A 19855-nucleotide genomic window follows, 5' to 3' on the forward strand; every position below is an offset into this window, starting at 1 on the left:
TCCTTGAATCTCCTTGGGCAGATAATAGCTCTCCCTCTAATAGAAAACTTTTAAATACAAAATAAAGTCACTGGAGTAAAGAGCAACCAACTGTCATTTTCTTCCTCTCTGTCGTTCATTAACCAGAGGGTCAGCTGTTCGATCCCAGTCTCCTAAATTCCACACGCTGAAGTGTCCTTGGAGGAGAGACTGAGCCCCAGACTACCCCTGGTGGCTGTCAGTCTGTTTTTTCAGGTAATTGTTTGGTCTATACAAATCCAAACATTCTATTACAATTTCTGTGAAACTCATTAGATTTCTTAATGAAAAGGAGCTGGAGCATTTTAGCATGAAAAAATACATTAATTATAATCAATGAATCAAATAACTATAGAATATTTCTCTGATGATCAACTAATTGATTAGTTTCAGCTCTACATTAACGGCAGATAGTGCATTCTAATCCGTGACCGAGTCATTCGATCGTTACATCATCGTGGACACGTGTCTACATTTACATGTAATGTATCCTGGGGACTGAGCCAAGTAGCAGCTGACATGTGTACCAATACTGACCTCTTCTGGACAACATGGTGATGTACAGCTGGTAGTCAGAGCACTAAATAATAGTTTTACTCAAATTGATAGATGACTTCAAAAAACCACACAATTAGTTCACTGTGGGAAATGGATCAACACAACCTCTAATTACTGAATCATGTCACAATCTGAAACAAGCAATAAACACAGATTAACTGTAAATGTACAACACCTGCACTTGTTTGTCTAATCTAAAACAGATTTCTTGTTGTGGCTGGATTTTGGTTAAATAACAACACAGTGGTACATAAAAAAAAAAAAACAGGCGTATAAGCAGATCTGACAGCGATTGGTGTCCACTTTGATATATTGTGCTGGCTGACCGCCCACTCTATCACAATGTCTTGTTCTGTCCAATCATCCTGTAATCTGATCTAATCCACAAGAGAAAAAGGAGAAAGGGCAAAGATAAAGACAGAGAAATCACTGGCCGCTCTCTAATAACAGATAAAAGACGTCTGGTCTTCAGTTTCATCCCAATCGGGGATTTGATCGGATTAAAGAGAGAGACCAAGAACAGAGCCTGTTTAAAATCTCTGTCTAATTAAATGAGATCAGTGAACACAGAGATTTACAAAATAAAACATCCATCAATATCTGCAAAATAAAATGGAGGTTTGACGAAAACAAACCATTGAAACATTTATACAAACATGGACACTTTCTGAACTTTCCAATACTGAACCATTGTAAGAAAACAAATAATTTCTTACAAATAGTGGTTTTAAGACAAGAGTTTTGCAAGAGTCTTCGTATTTACATTTTTAGGAAAACTAAAGAGGTCGACATCATCTCAGTATTTTTTGGCTCACTTCATTTGCGGATTGTGGTCTTGATATCTTTAAGGCATAAGTTGAAATTATTCTAATAGTGTAATGAAAGTCTATCTATCCACAGCTACAGCAGGTGCCTCTCATACAGACACAGGCGCTCTCTTGCAGCAGCCACAGGTTGGGTTTCTGACCTAATGCTCTGTATCTTCTCGAAATGAAACCAAACACACCAAAAGTCCCCACTTTTTCAGGAAAAATATTCCAAATGACTTTCTTCTTCTGCTCTGGATAACAAAATTAGCACAGACACACACTTTTGGACCCACTGATCACAATATCCCTTGCATTGTTGTCAGGATTTCAATATTTTAGCTATATTCTGTGTCCGACTGAACTCTGAATAAATAAAGATAGAAGCATTTCAAATTATAGCTGTACTCTTAACAATAATGATAGAAGCAGTTTGAGCCAGATAAGGCCTTCACGCAAATGATTAATAATAACCTTTTCCTTCCTACTGTTTAATCTTGAAATTAGAATGTGTGAGCGCCAGAATGTGTTTCGTTGTTGTTTCTCCAATTGTCAACACCGTTGGCCCACATGCCATCAGCTGTGTCAAGGCTGATCAAGAGATGAATATTTTGAGACTTGTCACTTCCTTATTCCAAAGCCAAGAAGGAGGGACTACGCCTGCGCACTTTCGAGGAGGAAGAACTAAGATCTACTGTTATAAAATAGACAGGCGCCGGCTGTTTGATGCGTTCTGATGGGTCTCGTGTTCTGATGCGACTTGTTGGATGCCCATTGCTTTGCTGATTGTTACCTTTCATTGCTTTCTAAATAAATACTTGATTGAACAAACCGAGTTCGGCTCATCTTCTCATATTTAGGATAAACCAACACACCTGACAAGATAAACCAAAACGCCTGACATTATATGCTGGGGGATAAAAAAACTGCTACTGCTTGCTAATGAAGAGAACCATAATAAACTTGTCCACATGGTTTACTCTGGGGTCTGACAGAGTGGAACGAATGGGGACATAAAAGAGACTGAGATGCCTCGATTCACCAGCTGAGCAGCTGAGAATCAGGTTCATTTGGACATGTAATATGAAACTCATCCATTAGCTATACTGCATTATCCTTTGTGGGTCACGGTTGGGTGGGGTGCACCCTGGAAAGCCATTAACATTTGCATCCACTCCCATTCACACCTACTCTACAATTTAGATTCTCCTATTAACCTAAGCCCACTCTGCATGTCTTTGGACCGGGGGAGGAAGCCAGAGAAAACCCACACAGACACAGGGGGAACATACAAACTCCACACAGATAAGTGAGAACTGAACAGGGAATTAAACAAAGAACCTTCCTGCTGTGAGGCTCCATATTATATTCTATCTATCAACTATAGAGCAGAATTATGATTTCTATAAAACTAAAGACAAACCCTTTTAGTCGAATCACATCCAACCAGGAGCTGAAGGAGGATCGAGGAATTGATGGACTGTTTGAGTGAGACACAGGACGTCCATGTCAAAATGTGTACGTTCAGTAATTACGGGTGTCTCTATGTGCAGCGCGGGTTACTTTTTATCTCCGGTCTGTCATTAAAGTTCAGAGACACAAAGGTTTTGGCTGCACTTGTGTGCTCCTGCTGCTATAGTGACAGACTGGAGCCTTCTCTCTGTGCCGCCTTTTCTTCTTCCTCTTATACAAGCCTCCCTCTCCCTCTTGGCCCCAGAGTAAAGGCCAAATTGCAGAATGCCTCGTCCCGCGCAGAACTCATTATAAGGACTACAGACAGACGGAGAACATAGGAGTCTGTGTGACACTGTTGGCCAGAGACAAACAGATACGCAGGATAGAGGAGGATGAGGAAGAAGAGGAGGAGGAGAGGGGGGTGAACTCTTTTTTTTTGGCCATGATTAAAGGAATGAAGATCACAAATATGAAGCGTGGGAGGGAGTAAGAGATAAGAGAGGGATCTCGCTAATGAAGTGACCACTTGAGACGAGCACAGAAAAGACCTCTGGCAATATTGTTTTCCAAATTTAATATCGAATGTGACACAAAGGCCCACACAGTCATACGGCCCATGCGCTGTCATGCGCGAGCAGCTACTGTTCACAAATTGGATTTTCAGGAAATGTGAACACATACAGCACTGTCCATGCACACGCAAGCACAAGTGACACAAGTCCACTGCTTATCACCAGTTAAATACACTGGAAAAATAATGTAAGCACAATGGAATGACTTGATTTTCTGCATTAAATGGTAACAAAATGTGATCCGATCTTTATCCGATCTAAGTCACATTTACAGACAAACACAATGTTCTTATGCTCAAAGTCACATGAAGATCTATACTCTTTTGTGTCCTTGTTGAACAAACCTATAGGCATTCACAGCTCTGGTGGAAACAGTGGATTTAATAACTCCTCGCACCTCCTTTGGCAGGAATATCATCGAACAAGCTTCTCTGGCAGATGTGGCTCAGACCTGCACAACGTTCAGGAGGGATTTCTAACCATTGTTTCTCAGAGCTGCTAAAATTCAGCCAGATTTCTAGGATTTCTGGTTTGATATGCTCTCTTGAGGTGATTCCGAAGCATCTCCATTGAGTTAAGATCTGAGCTCAGACTGGGCTGCTCCAAAAAACCTAATGCTAAACGATGTGCAGGATAATATAAAGATTCTTTGTTATGAAGTCATCGGCCTGCTGCAGCTGGTGAACAGCCATCATGACAGTAACCTGGGAGAATCTCTGATAAGCCCCTTATTCAAACATTGGCTGTAATTTCCGTTGAAAGAGGAAAAAATGTAATTAACAATCAGAGCTCTTCAAATTAGTTCTATTCCAAATGGGGATCGCTGAGGGACTCTGCTAGCCTTCCCACAAATAATTTATCACCATGGCATCCCACCTCATGCCTATTCACATCAGGTCAACGCCTTGCTGCCCGTCTGCAACGCACATGCAACACTCACGGCCAGCCCCCACATTGGTGGTTATGTGAGGTTCCACACGCACCAACTTACAAGACCTGCAATGATTGGGCATTGAAGTGAAAGCTTTAAATCTATCATTTTGAAAAAGGATATTCCTTCTACCCTCCACTACATGAGATAACCACCTACTGTACATGTAAGAAGACAATAATTATTGGACATTTAATTGTGATTGGGCTGGTCACTCAACAACCACCGCAGCCTCAGGTCAGTGATGAACACAGGAGAGAGACAGAATAGCTTAAGATAAACTGCAGCAGTGGGTTTTGTAAACCAATCTCAATATGTTACCAAACTGTTGCTTTAACAGTTGCTTGTATCTGCTTATAGCCAGAGGTCACTCCTGTGGCTTTGTACCTCTTCTCTTATCAGCCTTCTCCACTGGTGGTCCTGTGATCACATGAACCCCCACAGAGCCACCAACCACAATAGCTGAGCTCACACCACAGGGCAAATCCTGCAAGCTTGAGGTCTGCCCACTCCATTTCTGTTTACCTTACAGCAACAGCTCTCATTAAACAGCAGTCGACACCTATGGACCTAAATTGCTGACCGACGCTTGAATGGCATCGATGCAATGAGCAGGAAATGGCTCCTTAGAGTCATAAAGTCCTTTCTTCTCTCCTAACTATTTAATTAAATTAAGTTTCAAATTGAATCTTCAGATTCGTTTGTCCGTCTGTACTACGAATTATAAATATATTAAATTGGAAGTTATATAAAACAGAAGCTGGTATCATGGGAGTTGTCGTCACCACCATTGCCGATGATGACCTCGCAAGTGGCTTTTAGACTTTTTAATTAAGAGTTGTTACATAATATATCTTTAAGAAGACGAAACCAGCATGTGTGGATTATCAGAAACCCGTAGATGATAAAATACCCTATCAACTTATGGATGTACTGTTCGAGCATGTACCTTCACTCTGTGTTCTTCCCATGCGGACGCTCAGTGAGAGACAGTATACACACACACACACGTAGTTAGCTCATGTGCTGTGCCCATCAAAAAGACAATGTCGGGATTACAGTGTGAATAGCCCACATTCTGGTGTTGACAGTGAAGTGAATGCTTGCACAGCGAAATCTGTTCCAGTAAATCCTGTGTGGATCAAACAAATAAGCAAAACAAATCAAACAAGTAAGCGACCACGCTCGCAAACGCACTCAGACCTGCAAAAACAGCTCACACGAGAAAGTACCACGGATTGCAGGACACAAACTCACATCTACACCCCCCACCCCCTCCCTAATACAAATAGATTGAAGCTTCATTGATCCCACTGGGAGGGTGGCTTGAGGACATGCACATGTTTTCACGCATGCAGAACCACACACATTATACCACGTAAGCTCTCTTGCAGGTTTTCGTTGGTCATCTCCTTTTAGTAATCTTGTGCTTATTTAACCTACATAGCCACTCCCCTTTAGATCCCAGGGTCAAACATCACGCTACGGCAGAGCGATGGAAGAGTAAATGAGATATTGCGCTGTGTTGAGGGAGAATTTTCATAAATTTCTCAATATTGAAAATTACCAAAACAGTTGTTACAGGACTGATGGTGCCGCTCGGACAGAAAATAGAAGCAAAAAACAAACAGGCATCTGTAATCTTGAACAGGAACAGTGGTGTGGTTTATACATGATGTAGTGGTATCTGATTTACAGTGTGAGCTCCATGTTTTTTACTGTACAAGGTTTTTTGACATCTATTTTGGACTGTTTTTTATGACTATAAATCATGGTAATGGGAAATAACTCACACACACAAACACACTCATATTAAAATCTGACCAATATGGATTTTTGGTGGCCAATATTGAAATGCTATCCTGGTCCAGTCCGGTTGAGTGCTACTACTTCTATTACTATCTTTTTTATTTCTATCTACCACGTGCTTGTAATCGGGAAGACATCAGGCTCGGGATTGGTTTGGATTAAAAAAACAGAATGCTTGTCAGGTTTGGGTCTGACTCTGCTGGGTTCCGACTTGTGGTCCACGGCCTAACGTTGAATGGTATGTCTGCTTGTTTCAGTCAAATATAAACTTAAATACAACTAAATTTAGATTTAGGCCAATTTACACTTAACATGTGCTATATATAATAAAGAACAGTATATATAGGACTTGTTAAATCTAAATTCTTTCCAGTGTTTGACAGGCTGTCAACAGGCAGGAAACCAAATAAGAGGACAGACAGAGGCATGGAGCTGGTTTATAGGTACAGAAACGTGTCATTACAGAAGTGAGACTGCAGCACTTCAATTATCCTCCTCTTACTTCATTCCTCAGTTTTTTTATTGCTACTCTCTTTAACATCACCCCTCTCTTTGTAATTGTGAGTGAGAACCAGCGTTTCTCATTCTTTTCCTTTAATTGCTCACTTTCCTTTCTTCTGGTTCTACAGTAACAATGCAAATGTGTGACACAACAACCCCCACGTCCGAGCGGATATGTTAACATTCCACTAATGGAGTAGAATTTTTGAATAATACCGTGATATCTCATTTAAATAAAGATAACACCTGCTATTGTTTCCCTTTTAATTCATTAATACTTTATGCTCTTTATGTAGGAATTCATGGAATTCAGTCACAGCCCACACGAGGGTCGCTGCGTCTCATTCAGCCACAGAGACTCCATTGTGATAAGAACAATAGACATGATTTGTTAAATGGCCATGTGAAATTTAAGTGGCCCACAGAGTGAGGCTCAGGACGCCAGACTGCAGCTTTGGCAGCGATACAGGCAATACTGAGGACGGCAATGAATGATGCTACAAAAACTTCTCTATCCCCCAGCTGCTGTGCAGTTGTATTGAGCTGAACTCTCACCTGCAGCCACAGACTCATGGCATAAGAACAGCCGCTGCCATCTCTGTCTAATTGTAGTAGTAAATATACGGCAAGGATGAACACACGAAGGAACACAGAGTCTGGCCTTTACGCCAGTGCTCCTCGTGAGCGGAGGAGAAACAAACAATGCAGATGACTTCATAAGAATTACGTCAAATTGATAGTAGGTATCAGCCAACTCGGTCATTCTTAAGCCACACGCAATCCATCAGTGTTAAACAAGTCTGCTGACATGGCTTCATGGATACTAAAACATATTTATGTCTAGTTGAAGTATTCTATAAAATGTTAATGAGCTGCTTTGACTTCCCAATAACAACATGGTAATTACTGCAATATCCATGCAAGAGTAAATTCTGGTGAATGCTCTTTTAACAAATGATACATGAATTAAAAAGATAGATAGATCTTTAAAATGTATCCAATTCGCTTACATTTTCTCCCAGTGTATGGTTGGTGTACTATGTCCATGCAATTCATTTCATGCCAAACCAGGCAATGCTAAACCAAACCATTACATGTCATGAATAACCGGGCCCAACCATAACATTCCACTCAATTCCTTAACAAATCAAACCACGTCCTGGCATGCCGTGCCAAGCCATTGCTTTTCATACAATATGTACCATATTGCATATCTTCACCCTGAACAATCACTTTATCCTTTTATTTTAATTTTCATCTTTCGACATCAATCACTACCGCTGCAGCCCCAGACCAAGACTAAGCAACTACAAGATACAGTTGTGTCAAGAGCTTCTACCCCAGAGTGTTCAATAGAGTAGTTTATCATTTTGATTTGAATTCAATACAAATTCACAGCAGGGAATTTCTGGACTGACCTGCAGGGCCTGTGTAAGACTCACCACATCAGGAAGATTACTAATTCAAATCTTGGTGTGTTTTTAGTTGTTTTCTCGTGCCTGCAGAAAACAGAAGTTGATGCTCTCGACAGCGTCTACATTTCCCCAAATATTTAATTATACTGTTCCTATTTTTAGCCGCAGTAGCAGCATGGGCGGCTGGTCTGTGTGTCAGTTCACCACTGTGGTCCAGACTGAAATATGCCAACAACTATTTGAAGGACTGCCATGAAAGTTTATACACACATTTGTGGGGAGGTGAAAACGTTGGGGGCTTTATTGTCTAAAGTTGTTCTCTATCCAAGTGTTGCCGCGTTTCTACTACTTCAGGTTTTACAAACTTTAGCCTGGAGTGAAATAACTCTACTACCGTTTTATAGATTCTGATGAAATTTGTTACACACATAATACGCACCCCTCAGGGTGAACTTTATATAAGAGATTTGGCGATTCTCTGACTTTTTATCCAGCACGACAATCAAGTCAAAATGTCTTTGGCTCTTACAAAATACCTGCAAAATGAATGACATTCCCACCAGGCTCCGCAGTTCTCTGTTTTGTGCTAATTAACGAATTCTAGCTAGCTAAACTAAAATGGATCAGCAAGTTAACATAGTCAGTGTGAGCATTGCAGCATGCTGGCATTAGCATTTAGCTGCTATCTGAAACATTCAAGCTAGGATTGGTGCCTGGGTAGAGTACGCAGGAAGCAGGACATGATGTGTGCATTTCCCTGCGGAAATCACATGTTTTTGTTTACAGCACATCGCAGATGGTGGGAGAAAAGGCTACTGACTTGGCGGTAATATATGTTTCAGTCAGTTAAGTCCTTCCTTTGAGTTAAAGTATAGATATCCACTTCATTCACATAATATTGACATTTATTTAACTGAAAAAGGTGATAGATAGATAGATAGATAGATAGATAGATAGATAGATAGATAGATCATAAGAGTGGTCTCACCATATTTTGATCTGCTTGTCTTATATCAGTCTGAAAGCGAGTTTGTGGAAGGAACAATCAAAATTGGAATTGAAGTAGAACTTATATTGATGACTTATAATCTAAAGCTTGAACTGCTGAGATACACCTTTTTTATTTCATGTCATGCGGAGAAGTTGGTAAGTGCCCTTTTCAGCATTGCACACCGCAAGAACTCAGTCAGTGGGAACCTGCGAGCAAATCCACACACAGACACGTGGGGACAAAGACACACACAGATCTACTCAAACATGAAGCAAAGATAAACATCTAAACAGACACTTGAAGTGAATTCTGTCTGCCTCCGAGCGAGGCTCTAAATGCACTCATCACTGTGATCAGCAACACTCTATCTAGCGTGGGAATCCACATCCAGGCTATAAACAGCAATCTCATGGTCTCTCGCTCACAGACACACACACACACAGACACTTTGTGGGTGTGTTTGTGTCCTTCCTCAGTTGAAATGGTAGCTGTCAGGAAGGAAATGGGCAGACATGGAGTTCTATATTTTAGCTTCACTCAGGAAATCTACCTTTACCTCAAAGTGGCACAGTACAAATGACAGAAGGTAAAACTTGTGTGTCTGTGTCTGTACGTGTTAGGGCTTATGTGCAGCGTGTCTGTGTTTGTGTAGCTATTCAGAGAGATCGAGGGCAGGACACAGGAGGAGCACAACTATCTGGGACAGTGCAGTCTTCACCCGTCGCTTCTACAAAGACACTGAGAAGCAACTAGACAGCAGCTCAATATTGTACTAAAAACCAGGTTGTTATAACCTCTACACTCTCCTTTCAAACTATACGTTACATCTTCATATTAGACCATAGCGTCTTTCATAGTGTTAGAATGTGTGCTTTGGAAGGGTCAAAATGGGAGGTGGGGAGTTATGGGAGAGGAAGTGAGGTACGTCGGAGGAAAGGGGGAACCTTTGGGAGTGGAGTTCAGTTTCTTCGGTTTCCTGTTTTCTGTTTTGTCTCTGCATGTAAGGCCACCTTCAAATATGATCAACATGACTTCTCTCACACCCACAGCAAGTGTAAGTGTGTGTGTGTGCGAGCGTGGGATCAACTGAGGACACTTTATGAACTCTTTTACACCAGCAAAAAAAAAAGGCAAATTCCAGTAAAGTTGGTCAATCAGTTTTTTTTCCTGTCAGTGAGTCAGGACCGATGTCATGAATGCGCCGGAAACCAACGCATAGTCGGCGGGAAACACTACACACAACAGGCGAAAGCACCATGGACACCAGTGACACTGTTATGGTCGTTACACTTTTATGTTTTACTTCAGTCCCTCTTTCAAAGTCAACTGCAACTGATAGATTTTAAATCGCTCACATCTTGCACGATACAAGGAAATAAAAAAATGTTGTTGCATGTTTTTGCCCAAGATATTAGTATCAGTACAGAAAAGCTCATGGCTATTTACACGCCAAACGCTGGAAGTTCTGCAAAATCATTTAACCGAGGAGTGTTTGCAGATTGTAACCATTCCAATTGCCGACAAAAGCCTGATGTTAGAGGGATTTTTTGATGAGTGGAAAAGAGGCTTAAGCTACCCCGAGAAAGAGAGCGGATGAACAGAGAATGTTTGCATCATGAAAGTGTCACCACGAAATAAGGTTGCTCTCAGGACTCTTGTGTGAAAGAAAATGAATCTGTCTTGTCGTGGAGGAAACAAATTTACCTCCATGTCCAGGAAATCAACTTTTTGATTTAAAATTGAACCATTAGTGTTCAGTCGGTATATTAACCAGTCTCTCTCGGGAAGCAGCATGAGTCTTTTTGTTGATTTGAATCTACTGATCCCCTGACTGGTTGCCATAGAAACAATAAAAGACTTGTGAATTGTATGCAAAAACATCTGTGTGCAGATTAAATACAGATAAAGAGATGAGGCATAAAAAGTACATGCACATGTTGAGTTCAAAGTACCATCTAAAGTGCTAATGTTTAATATACATTGAAAAGCAAGTTAAGTACTTAATTACTCTGTGAAAACCCAACTACAATGATGAGCCCTCATTAATCCAGCAGCCTTGTTTGGTACATGATTGTATGTTTGATATTTGGTGTCTTTGAAAGCTGCATCAGAAAAGTCTGCAGGACTTGAATCTCAAGTTCTTAGAGCGTGTCATCTGGGATCATGTATACATTAAAGAGTGAAAGGTGCCCTTAGGTAGCAACAGGACTATAGCATTGCAGTTGAACAACTTTTTCACGCCATTATGCAAATATGTTGACCCCAATATGTTTTTTCTGTACAGTACATCCATACTATTAAGAGGATAAAGTCGTTTTAGTCAGGACAACTAAAGGGGCAGGGAATGTGTTCCAAAATCCAGGAAAAAACGGAGACGTTTGGAATCGTTGATGTAACACTCACGACAACCTGCTAATTGGGTCTTTTCAGTCCACACGTAGCCTCCCCTAATTTGTCAGACTCCTGTCACATGACCAGAGAGAAATCAACCGCCATTAGCCTCGGCTACCAGTGTAGAGCACAACATGGTTAATCAAATACAATTTGCTGGCCCTGTTAATAACAACAGTTAAATTAAATTCTGCAGTTTACAATGATACCATTGTTAACCTGCATAGGAGATGTGCAATAATTCAAGCAATCTGTGACTATTCTACAACTTACATCCTAATGCTTCTTGTGTACACTGGCATGCGCATGCCCAGTGTATGTGAGCGGTTCCGTGATATGCATCCAAAACGCTCATTTGAAAAAAAGATGGTTTTAGCTTGAAAACAGTTTTCAAAACATAGTGATATGAACACAGCCTCAGATTTCAGCTAGAGCAGTAGAAGGACTAGTTCACGTACACAGTAGATGTTTTGTTCGCCACTCCAATTTCATTTTGATTTAACAGCCAGAGGGCTGGTTCAGTGACAGATTTTGTCCCTGCAGATTTAGTGGTTATCAGCTTGTCTGGAACTTTGGGATGACATCATCAATCTGTAAATCAATTTCGAGGCAGATTTGAAAAGAGGATGAAGACAAATATAAAGGAGCAAGAAAAGTTGACAGCAAAGGTTCCTCATTTGTAAGATTTCCATTAAAGAGTAACAGAGATTTATTGTAACTTGAGTCTTATTTTCATCTGTTTGATCATAAATCCTGTGGAATAAAACACGGAACTGATTAAATGAACTACAACGATACAAGGGCGTAGCGACAAGGCAAAAAAGGAGTCGAACAATGCAAGAGACGAGTCGTCTACTATCTGACATGAAAGTATTTTGCTACTACATACTGAGAGTGATCATTCACTCACACAGGGTCATACAAACATTCACACTTAATGCCAACTTGCCACTCTTCGTGGACTGGTTTTGAAATGAGGAAAATAATTTTGGAAGAGAATGCACAAACACAAACATCCAACACATTGAATAAAAACTTTCCCTAAAAACGAATTTCTGACTATAGAAGAGGCAAAAATAAGCAGGCAATATAAAATATAATACTTTGCACAGATAACACTATACGAACCAGCTAAACTAGACACTGATCCACTGATGGACACCCACAGACACCAGCCCTAAAATATTTCTCCATTATCTCTTGGCTCATTGAAAACTCAATGGGTGGGCTCGTTTGGAAGCAACACAACAAGGCTGGATCAGACCAGATGGCACACACAAAAAGTGTCACACCTTTAAATACACACAAATAAACACCAACAATGCATATTCAAAATAGTGCACGCACTATTAGTGCACGCAGTGCATTAGTGCACGCACTACTGTGAATTGCATCCCAGAACTGCCTTCGTACAAATATTGGCATAGCTACAGGTAATGCCTCTCAGTCTGACTGAAAGTGGATATAACACTCATTTTCTCGGCAACTCAATTAGACATCAATTTATTTGAATTTCACACATTATTAGTTTGCTACACTATGTTGCCTTCTTGCTCAAGCTGTTCACTGCTGCAGTTCTCCACTTATAACCTACTTTTCCAAAGTCAGACACTGGAACTGCACCATTATAGAACATGTGCTCTGATTGGTGGAGTAAATGGACTGAATTTACAGTAATTAGAGCTGTTGTAGTATTATCAGCATGCACACATTCCTACAACGCTTCTATATGCAGCACTTTTGATTTTTATCAAACACCATTCACACACACTGATGGGCAAAGCTGCCAGAGACAATTTAGGGTTCAGTGTGGACACTTTGGACATATGCGGACAGGAGGAGCCAGAGATCGAACAAACAACTTTCTTGTTAGTGGACACCCAGCTCTACCTCCTTTGCCACGGCCGCCCCAATCCCAGTGAGCTGGGATTGGGGCGGCCGTGTCCCACTTCTCACTTCTCATGCACACAACCAACTTCTCATGCACACAACCAACTACAGGCACACAGAGATGGAGCTGGTAAAATGCCCAAAAAGGTCAGTTTAACAGTCCAACAGTTCATCAGCCCGGCGTAATTTTCCAATTGTCGCATTGGCCAACATACATGCTGACACTAAAATGTGTTTATTTAAATTCTAAGCCTACATGAATACATCCATAGAGACATTGAGCCCATGGATCTGTTTAACTGGCAGCTTCGGTAGAAGGTCATGGTTGGTCATCCGGCCGTGGTTGGAGCACCACATATACAGGGAGGAGCCACAGAGCTCAGTTATTAAAAACTACAATTGTCTCCAGCTGGATTCATAACCAAATTCAATATATCAATACATTATAATGTCATTATGAGAGACGCACATCAGCCAATACCCTTGAAGTGCTCTTCCTCAAGCCATGTGTAAATACACACTCACACTAAGTACAGAGAGATGAAATGTCCACTGTAATGGATGACACATTAAGAGATGCGCTTGAGAAAGCTTAAGGTTTGAGGATCCCACTAGAGCTGTACAGAATGTATTGCTTTCCTCCTCTTGGGATAGAATTAAAACAATTATATGACCTCCACTCATTGGTAGAAGAAACATTAAATACATTAAAATATTTGCAAATGTTTTAACTCAATTTCTTCTCACTAAATTGGTACAGCAGGACCTCTAATGTATCTGCACTGTAAGTTTGAGTTTGTGCTCCTCCATCAGCAGTGGGAGTGTATTGGTGCAAAAAGACAAAATAATTTAGAACCCGGCTTCTGTGGCACCTAAATTCAGATGTTAAGCACTTCACTGCACTAACAAGGCCACAATGAATAATTGCTCCACAATTATTAAAAGGCAAACTGATTTGGATCTAAACATGCAGCTACTGCAAAGTTAACACAAAGGCTACAGCTGCACCCACATGCCCAAACATGATATGTGAAAGAAATTGAGACACACAATAACCAGATTGTTTATCTCACATGATCCCACACACATAGCGAGATACAGTGTCTCACAAAAATTGCCCTGTTTAACACGTTTTATGATGTAACTTAAACAAGCACCCTCTACTTCCCTTCTACTCTCCAAATCCATAATCCACATGCAAGGTGAAGCCACCCCCATATATTGCTGTCAAACATATATATCGAAATCCCTTCTGTTGTCTGTGATTTATGAACAACTAATTACATGGCTGTTCTTCAGAGAGCGAGGGGAGGAGGGGAAAAACGAAAGCTTGGAAGAGAGTGGAAGAAATGAGGGGCAGGTCCCTCGCTTATAAAAAATCTGCAAGCCCTAGTGAGAAGACACTGCAGACAGTGAGAGAACTAAAGACTTCAACAATAAATACAGAAAACTATACTATCTTGTTAAAGAGCTAAATATTCGGATTAAATGGACCAGTGTGTTGGTTTGTATTTGTTATTCTAGTTGTATAAGTACAATATCACTCAGTAGAGTGCCTAAAATCCAACAGTCCCTTTAAAATCAATTAAGATGCACCAAGTTTGACAAATAATTATCAGCTACCTAAACATGTTTTTTCATCAAGATAATATAATAATTCTCTGCAAATCCTTCGGAAACGTTTTTTTAATCCCTATCTCACAATGTATAACAACGTGGGTAATACAGATCCGCTAAAGCAGATCCGCACCAAAATGTAATGGGTTCCCCCCCGGACTAATGTTGAATCTTCCCACCATGTTTTGTAGTAATCCGTTTAGTTGTTGTGTAATCCTGCTTACAAAAAAGAATACAAACAAACCAACCAACAAATAGACAGCTCCAACCTGCTCCCAAAGAATCTAAAGCAGCCCCAAAATGGTGCTTCAACTTTTATTTCTTCCTTAGCTAATGAAATCCCAGAATTTACCCACATGATGCAGAGTAACAGAGAAACGGCAGTGCAATAGAGTGAGTGAGAGAAAAACTTACAGATATACAGATAAAAAACAATGAACAAAAAGGAAATGAAACCAGATGAAACTTGATTTAATTCAAATCACTTGATCACCTTCAAGCTAGAAAATCGTGATTCTCATTTTCTTCAGAGTCATGCAACCCGCGTCAACACAACATCCTCTCCAGGGTAAACGCAGCTGGAATTTGATCAATGATTTTGCAATAATTAAACGAATCTAAACAAGTACGGTCAAGACAAGAGATCTCAATCTGGAACCTCCTTGTTCCAGTTTTTTGGTGATAAGACAGTTTCACAACCATGGGCGAATTCACCCAAAAAGTAAACTGACAGAACACATCACGGCCGGGATAGACAGCTTTAAACATACTGAGAAAACTCAGCAGCGGTGATACGTATAAAGTTACCGATGCTGGAAAAGATGAGCAAACAAAGTCCAAAGTTCTAGGTAACAAAGTCATTGATGACAACAAGGAAGCACTTTTCCCTGGAATACACACAGGAGATTTACAGGGGGGAGAGGTCGCAGAGATGTGAGCAGAACTAGGGTGCTATTATCTCTTCAGCCAATGAGACAGCAGTTTATCACAGCAGTCAATCACAGGGTAATCGCTATCTGTGAGAAGCTTCTTCCACTTTCACTACCTTGGAACAATTAGTCAGCTTCCACTGCCTGGGCCCTCACAGATAACGATTTCACAAAGAGTGAATTAGCAGACTCCGTGAGAGATTCTATTAGGCTTGTACTTTGTAATTATTGCCTTACTTTACACTTGTATTGTGATCTGTAGGAAAATATTAGACACCGGGCCAATATACATTTTTAGGGGCTGATGCTAGTACCAATATAATGGAGTTAAAAAGATTTTGATACCAATATATCAGCCAATGTTTATATTGGCACATATCGGCAAACACAAAACACTTATACCGATGACATTTGATTTCTCATGTCGGCCAAATGATATAGCAGTCAGGCTTTAGACTCTATGCCAACGTTGGTTGATGTGTTTTTCCAACAGCTGATTAGCTGTTCAGCAGAGAACTGATGCATTGTTTTTAATGATTGATCTAACAACATATCAGCAATTTTCAAAGCAAAAAAACAAGCATCACTGTAGCTGGTGTCACTTTTTCCCTGCTGTGAGAACAGCTGCGAGTTATGGACTGCTTTTGAAGACACAAACAAGTGGAAGACGTCTCCTTAGATAGATTCATATTGTAGATTAATAACCAACGGATAAATCTAATGAAAAACGTATTACTTGACGACCTAAACAAAATCCAGGTCAATAAATCAACGACCAAAGTAATCCAGATGTACCACAGCTATAATCTGCAATTACAGTGGATTAGTGCAGATCACTGTTCACTATGTCTTTCTTCTACTCTTATGACCCACACCGATCCTTGACTGGTGCTCTGGCCTCGCTCATCTTCCCCTCCACTGACTCGTCCAGCTTCAGGAATGCCATGTCCATAATTCCCGCTCAGTGTTTCCCAGTAATCCCCTCTTCTCCGGCTGCTCCGAGGCTGCTTCCTTCCACACAGCTGCCGGCTGGCCCGGCTTGCTCTAATAATAGGACAACAATGCCTGCCCCACACCCCAACACTACTGCAAGAGAAAACTTTACATCCCAAAATGTTTTTCATTCAATCTGTACATTTTAAGACTCTTCCCCAAATGTTCTTTAAAAGTTACAATGCTTGTTTAATTAATATTACTCGTTAGATCTAAATTCACAAAAGCAACTTTCTAAACTGTTGACATTCAGCACGTCTGCAGCATGTAAACACATGTTGGTGGAGGAATGATGATGAGTCTGACTCAAGTGAGCTGCTCTGTGTGGTGGTGGAGCTACAGAAGACACTGTAATCAAGCAGGAGCTGATAAATAAGGACTGCACACTGCTGAAGTAGTTAAACACCACCTTGCGCTTGTGCCCCAGTGTTTTGCGACAGGACTACACACACACATGAATATATATACAGCAGACTGGTTAGGAATAAATGTCCCATTTGTTCTGCCCGGTCCTCTCAGCGAAGCAGCCCCCGAAGCTGCTCACACTCACACAAACACATGCCAAAGAAAGGGAGGCATTAATCAGAGGGGAGAATGGAGAGAGTGAGAGCTGGACTGAGCCTTTTCTCTCTGATCTTCTGCTGTCCCGTTTGTGGAGGCACAGCTCACAATCACATGCTGCAGCTCTTTGGTGTCTTCGAGCCGGACATTCAGTCAACAGCCTCCCTCCTCCTCATTCGTTTCTTAACAGTTTGCTTCTTTCACCCCCTTCTTCGCTTCTTTTCTCTGACAGACAGATCAGCGTGATAAACATTGCTTCCCCTGGCACGTGAAAAAGCTTCCCCCTCCACACCTTCTCCTCTGCTTCCAACCCCCCTCCCCCATTCCACGAAGAGAGCAATCAAACTGGAAATACTCAAGAACTTGTAAGTCAGACCCACATTTTTTTCCCTTTCACAGAATTACTCGCCAGTGAAAGTTGTTAAAGAAAGAGAGTGGGATTATAGTGCTCACCTCAGACAAGGTCCCGCTGCTGCAAGGGGAGCAGAAGTATTATCATCCTCAATCCTCAAACAGAAAATCAAAGAGCAACAAGTAGCAACTCCAGCGATTCCTCCTCCTCCCCTCTCTCTCTCACACTCCTGCTTCCTTGCTCTCTGCTTTGCACTCATTCAGACTGCAGTAGCTGCAGTGGAGTGAGCAAGTATGCGTATGTGTGTGTGTGTGTGTGTGTGTGTGTGTGTGTGTGTGTGTGTGTGTGTGTGTGTGTGTGTGTGTGTGTGTATGGTCCTGTGGACTCCTGCAGGGGCACTTAACAGGGTTCAGGTCCTCCCCCCTTCACAGGCTCACACAGAGAGAGAAAAAAGCTCACCCACACACACCCCCCCACGTACCCACACACACACACACACACACAGAGAGGGCAGGAGAGTATTCTCTTTGCCTTTTGTTGCTTTCTCTCACTTCCTTGCTCTCTGTTTTCAGATCCCTGTAACTCCCTGTCCTGCACCCCCTTTCATATGAGAAAGAGAATGACAGAGTGAGAGAGAGAGCAAGTGCATGTGTGTGTGTGCACAGGGGACGCTGTCCTGCCTCAGCGCCTGGGGCTCAGAGAAGGAGGTGGAGGAGGGGGAGGAGTTTAGACCTCAGAGAGCTGAATTCCTACCTCTCCTCCCAACCAATCGGAGGCCTCCCTGCAGCTGACCAAAAACCGCGGGGCCAGGCCGGGCCTCGCCACCACACTCCAGCTTTAAAGCATTAGCTGAAGTTTGCTGTGCACTCAGGATACTTTCTACAGTGACTCCATGGATGATCATGAATGTTGTTCCTTGGGCACTCTTTGTTTACGTTCACATTTTACTCGAATTGATATCTCAGGATGAAAACGTATATATATAACAGAAGTATAAAAAATACTTATTAAATGTTTATTGCACTGGAGATGTTATCTTTTTCAGGGGGGATTTAAAGTGTTAGAAATTTCATAATGTATGCAGAAAAAACTATTTAAAACACAGATGACTATGTTGTGGCTGTGTTGGGATGTTTCCTGGTCTTTTCCCATGTCCCTTCCTCCTTCCGGCCAAAGGAACAGGACTCTCATGTTTCTGCTGCTGTCCTTGGCCACACATTTGTCAAGCAAGACATTTGTCCACAGAGGTGACATCAGATCTCCCCTCCTCCAGCTATTCACACCAGCTCACTTCTACTACAGCTTCTTCCTTCCCTCCTCCACATCAAGTCAAACTAAAGGCTTAGTGTTTTGTCATGAGAAAAACATCATGTGATGAGGTTTCCCTGTGGTAAACTTTGTTATCTTACATATTATTTGAAATGAAACACAGTCCGCTATTATGTCATAAATTTAACATTAGGTCTATAGTCATAATGGCAACTATAGCTGTGTGAATGTGAATGTCTGAGAGCCTCTGGATTATCTGCAGACTTCCTCCACCTGGACTCATAGTAAAATGTCCAGAGAAATTCAACGGAATTCAATGCGAGAACTCAGCAGGCTTGATACATCACAAGTGAGTCAGGGGGTTGACGATCCTTCTAAAACGCAACAGACTGAAGTAATGAAAGAAACAAAAAGAAAAACAAATGTCTCCAGGTAAAAAAGTGGTGTCACACATGTAGAATACACCATAGAAAGTGTCAAGGGAATTTTGTGTGTTGTAAAGAAAATCATGTGATCTCCACAGTCACCTCTGGCCTCTGCTATGCTAACATTTTTACATCTTAGTCTAGCATGTTAGCAGGCTAATTATCTCTTAACATTATGGACAAATGAACCTTGTCAGAACATTATTTGTTTGGCAGGTATTTAGTCACAGACCAATCAGTTAAAATTGAAATTAACCGATCAAATCATTGACCTTTTTGCTATGTTTTCGTCTGCCTACATTTGTTTGCAAGATCGTACAAAGACAACTGTATTACCATTGAACTTAGGGGATGCTGTATGGGAACGAAACC

General features: G+C 41.3%; 1 protein-coding gene across 6 annotated transcripts in view; it reads right to left on the reverse strand.

The window, feature by feature from the left end:
• The window catches only part of dab2ipb (DAB2 interacting protein b), a 138813-nt gene that overhangs the window by 104103 nt on the left and 14855 nt on the right, over positions 1 to 19855 (reverse strand). Inside the window, exon 1 of one of the 6 annotated variants that reach the window (XM_053410886.1) lies at positions 17891 to 18180. The exons of the other annotated variants lie outside the window; for them this stretch is intronic. The gene's annotated coding sequence lies outside the window, so the exon portion shown is untranslated. Of the gene's footprint in view, positions 1 to 17890; positions 18181 to 19855 lie in introns of those variants that run through there. 6 annotated transcript variants of the gene reach the window in all.

Source organism: Pleuronectes platessa, chromosome 19 (assembly GCF_947347685.1).
Source record: "Pleuronectes platessa chromosome 19, fPlePla1.1, whole genome shotgun sequence".
NCBI lineage: Eukaryota > Metazoa > Chordata > Actinopteri > Pleuronectiformes > Pleuronectidae > Pleuronectes > Pleuronectes platessa.